The following is a 5,191-nucleotide window of genomic DNA, read 5'->3' on the forward strand; positions in this document are numbered from 1 at the left end:
AGACACGAAAGAAGCCTATTCCATAAATCAGATGAAAGATTAATCAAATTTAATGAAAAATGGAACTCAACTTCCCACATATAAGAATGGAATATAGATGAAAGTACTAAATTATTTTTAGAATCTCCAACAATTATAAACTTCTAAATAACTAAACAATAAATATTTTGACTTCTCGATATAAAGCATAAGCTTCATCTTCATTAAAGCCAAACCTGAACTCCATAGGGAAATTAACACAATGTTATGTTTCTTGTTGACTCAAATAAAACACCTCCCTTGCTCCCCTCATTACTTCCAACTTTCCCACAATGTTGCGTAAGCGACTTAATCCACTTTCTAAGTGCATTAATTTCATAAGTTGGTTGGTGCTGGGCATCATAGAACGGCCATATCGACTACGACTTTGGCGTTGCAAACAGTTGTAAAGGGCAGTCCTCTTGCTTAGTGCAACGAACAGTTCACAATTTGCGATTAAAAAAAACATTGATTTTCCATGATTAAAGCTTGAAACCAGTAAGGATAATGTCTGAGTGAGTGTGCTAGGCAAAATTGTCAGATCAGAGTAAAATAATAAACTTTATGTCCTTTTCTTTGATTTGAAATTCCAGGACACCATAAAATAGGCAAAGAAATCCATGATATCAATTTCGCATTTTTCTGGATTTGCATTGGCTGGGAATCACGAAAGAATTTGCGCGCGTACGTTTCCAAGTAGGACAGTCAACGGCTGGTTGGCAATCGCCTCAGCAGCTCTAACATGGGGCCCCTCCGAACGCCGACATCGCGTATTATTCCGGCCGACATCGAGCGCCCGAAAGATCAGGACTGCACGATGTTTGTTTGCCTTTTGATTTGTGAAATGTCACGCAACTGAACAGCTGCTGCGATCCCCCTCATCAAGAATTAGTGACATTAGCTAATTTGGATTCTCTGCAAATTATTAAGTAACTGTAGAATGAAATGATGCATAACTTATGAATTTCTCAGAAAATGGAGATCGAAAAATGGCTTTTAATAAGACAAGTATACATCCATTTTAAATTCGATGTGATATGAGTGGAGAAGAATCTAATTTTTTCGCTTGTAAATTTTTATGTAAAAAAATGGAAATTTAAGAATAACTCTTAGTTCATTGCTTTTAATAAAACATGAATTTGTTAGAAATAGTAATTACGCTAACAATAATAATTACTTCAGTAATTGAGAGTTAAGTTAAGAAAAGCAAATCAATTATAAGTTTGCATGTTATTCCGCATGAAATAGTTAGAAATAGTAATTACTTCAGTAATTGAGAGTTGAGTTAAATTTAGAAAAGCAAGTCAAGAGTGAGTTTGCATATCAGTTAGAGAAAAGTCAAGTTACACCATTTCATATTTAGTAAGTTTTGATGTTTATATATCTGTAGTTGGGTCATTATAATGAGAAGCAAGAAAAGTCACCAGCTATTGGTAGTTAGTGTCATTTCATATTTAGTAAGTTTTGATGTTTATATATCAGTATTTAAGTCATTGTAATGAGCAAGGTTGGAATTTGAGGCTGGTCATAGGGTGATTTGCTTTTCAAATACATTTTAAAAAATTACAAAATTGTCCAGAATATTAGGTCAATAACCATGAAAAACATCAAATTTAACGGACAAGAAAATTACAAAACCATCAAGAAGCTCAGGTCAACAAGGGTGAAAAACATCAAATTTAACGGGCAAGTCTCTTTTAAAATTCCAACTCTAATAATGACAAGCAAAAAGGGCCACCAGCTTCTATAAATTTTGGTAGTTGGTGTTTCTATACCCCTAATTAGGTCATTGTAATGAAAACAATAAGAAAGATGAGCTGCTATAGTAGCCACCAGCCACCACTGTGGCCAACATAGTTTTCTGTTTTTTTTTTGTTTCTTAAAGGGTGGGTGATGTTTTCAGAGACCTGAAAACCTTAACGCTGTAGGAATTTAATATTTTAATTTGGGATTCCTCTTTTCTGCCAAATCAGGGACTAAGTGACAGGGTTCTAATATTCCTAGTGTTATTTTTAGCCTATTTAGATTCCCTTTGCAGTAAGGTGACTGTTGATGCTGGGAAGTGGGCAAGTGGTGGAAAAAAGGTTTTCAAAGCGTTCTGCTCTTCTGCTACTCCTCACTATAAAAAGTCAGCCCTTGCCCAGAGCAGAGAGCAAGATAGTGGTGGGCATTGGGTCATAGTCATAGTCAGTAGTCTGTCTGCATGTCGCTCGGTCGTGTAGTTTCTTCATTTTCTTTAAATTCTACAGAAGAGTGAGTGAGTGAGCAATCAGTGGTAGAGGGAAAGGAGGCATTGGCCACACACAAATTAATCCAAAGGCTAGATTTAAATGGATAGTTTTTCATATAAGCCTGTTGGGAAAACTACTCCCCACCTTGTGCCCGGAGCAGGCAAAGTTGAGGAGGAGCTGGAAGGATTTCTAAGAGTGTACAGAGATGGGTCTGTAGAGAGGATCTCCTACGTTGTTTCAAATGTTCCCCCATGTGACAAGGCTACTGAACCTGTGGCTTCAAAAGATGTTGTTATAGATGCAGCCACTCGTGTATGGGCGCGGCTTTATCTTCCGGCTGATCAACACCAGAGGCGCGGAAAATTACCGCTGGTCATATATTTCCATGGTGGGGGATTTGTGCTAGGCTCGCCGGCATGGTCTATTTACCATGCCTTCATGTGCAGATTGGCTAGTGACACAAATTGTGTGATAATTTCAGTAGGCTACAGGCTTGCTCCCGAGCATCGCCTCCCAGTGGCTTACGACGATTGTTTCAGTGCCGTCGAGTGGGTCCGTCGACAAGCCGCGGGCGTTAGGTCAGTGCAAGCTCAAAACCCTAAGGAACCGGAAGAATTGTGGTTGAAATCGTACTGCAATTTTTCGCGGTGCTTCTTGGCCGGAGACAGTGCCGGGGGTAACATCGCTCATCACGTTGCGGTACGTGTGGCGAGAACGGATGTGAGGCCGCTGCAAATCAGAGGGGCGATTATCATCCAACCCTTCTTCGGCGGAGAGAACCGGTCGGCATGGGAATGCGAAACGTCCGACCCTGCTCTGCCCCAGAAATGGATCGACGTCTTCTGGAAGCTTTCGCTGCCCGTGGGAGCCAACAGAGACCATCCTGCATGTAACCCTATTAATTCGTCGAGGCTGCAAGATATTGCGTTGCCGCCAGTACTGCTCTGTGTCTCGGAGCGGGACGTGATGCGGGAGCGGAACCTGGAGTACTACGAAGCCCTGAAAAGGGCAGGTAAGAAGGTGAGGCATGTGATCTTCAAGGATGTCGGCCATGCGTTTCAACTTCTTCAGCCACAGTCCCCACGAATCCGGGAATTAACAAAGGTTACACGCGACTTCATTTCCAAATAAAAATAGTGAAATATTTAGTACCCAACCCCGAATCTGTTTCTCTGTGTTAAGTTCAGAGCTGATTTTGCACAAAGCCCGGTGTTTAATTACATGTTATGGAAAAACCACCAGTACTGCGTTATCTCATATCGCATATACTCTCAGAGTGTAAAGCTTAAGTCCTTTTTGGAACACTTTCGTCATTTTGGTTCTCTGCAACAGAAAAAAGGATGTAAAAGAAATATTTAATAATATGAAGTACGTATGTGCCACACTGAATGTGTCTGATTCAGTCATCTAATTCTAGATTCATTGCTTTAGATTTACCATGTCCCATGTGATCTTGTGCGAAATAATCTATTAATTCTTTTTGCGACAAAGCTATTCTATATTATCCTACGAAATCGGGTTATCCAAAAGATTCTAAAGCAGTGATGGATACTCATCATAAGTTTTTTTTTCGCCCTTTTTGGTCAGGTTTTACTCAAAATTGTATATGAATTTTGTTGAAATCAAAACTTGAATTTTCCCTTTTTTGTCATGTTCTATGCGAAATTTTATTTGAATTGGCTGTTCATATAATGAATTATATAATTTTGGCAAAAAATATTCATTTATTAATATTTTATTATTTTTTAATATTATTATATTTATTTATTAAGATATTTATATTATTATATCGTAGTTGGTCTTGGCAAGAAAAGGTTTTTTTTTTTTTTTGGGTTTTAAAAAAAATAAGAGTTTGTGGAGAGGAGGGTTTGGGTTTGAGGGAGACACTATTTGAAGTTGGGTGGAGGAATTAGGAGTTCGGCACTACAACATTGAATGGGAGTTTGTCGAGAAGAGGGTTTGAGTTTAAGGGAGGCACTGTTCGAAGTTGGGTGGAGGAATTAGGAGTTCGTAACTGCAACAGTGAAGGGGTTGGAGCTTAACATATACAATTGTTGTAGGTTACTTACATTTAGAAGTTTTTTTGGACAGATTTTTCAACATTTTCAAAGACGTTTGATGAAAGGACAATGCATCAAAAATGCATTCAAACATGAAAATAAGACAAGAAATTTCAAAACCTGTGGAAACAAATAATCTAAGACAAGTGAAAATTGTCTCATTAGCCAAAGCTAGGAAGTGGGTTTGGTTCAATGGCAAATAGTTTGGGGGATTTTAAAACAAAGACTATCCCGTCTAAAATGGGAGGAGACAAGGAAAAAATGGTCTCAAAAGGAAAGCACTCGGGCCCTTCGCAATAAGCAATATTCAAACAAGTACCCTTTGCACACATGTGGCAACAACAGGCCTAGAGGAAAAGTCATTGACAATTACACCTTCTATAGTCCCACATCCACACCTCTCACCTGGTCATCTGAACTTTATGTGAAAGAATTGTTAAGTGAAAAAAAGAGGTTGGAGGTTTTAGAAGCTTTAAAATAGTAGGAAAGAGATCATACAATTCATGTAATAACAACTAAAAACTAGGCTTTAGCAAAAAGAAATAAAGTTTTAAAGGAGCAAGTGACATTGCTACACGAAGCTTTCCTGATAGGGAAGACAAAATGGCAATGCATGAAGGTGGATGTGCAAAACATGAAGAAATTTGTAGTGGAGAAAATGGAGGTAGTGAATGTGAAACCATCACAGGATAAAGGGAAAGCGGTTTTCCAAATAGCTAACCATGAAGAGAGAGCAAGAGAAGAAAGGAAAGGAGGTTCCACAAAAGTTTCTAAAACTTGGGCTCAAGTTATTAGCAATTCTGCTAATAGGGAAGGAGAAGCAAACATTCAAGTTGGAAACATGCAAGATAGAGAAAGAAAGGAAAGGAAGATGGAGTAGCA

General features: G+C 38.6%; 1 pseudogene; it reads left to right on the forward strand.

Annotated features, from left to right (window-relative positions):
- Positions 1-2,115: 2,115 nt before the first annotated feature.
- Positions 2,116-3,606, forward strand: LOC149185116 (putative carboxylesterase 6 pseudogene; annotated as a pseudogene).
- Positions 3,607-5,191: the final 1,585 nt, after the last annotated feature.

Source organism: Pinus tabuliformis, chromosome 3_2 (assembly GCF_031772625.1).
Source record: "Pinus tabuliformis cultivar Carrire ecotype Pingquan chromosome 3_2, CPIR1, whole genome shotgun sequence".
NCBI lineage: Eukaryota > Viridiplantae > Streptophyta > Pinopsida > Pinales > Pinaceae > Pinus > Pinus tabuliformis.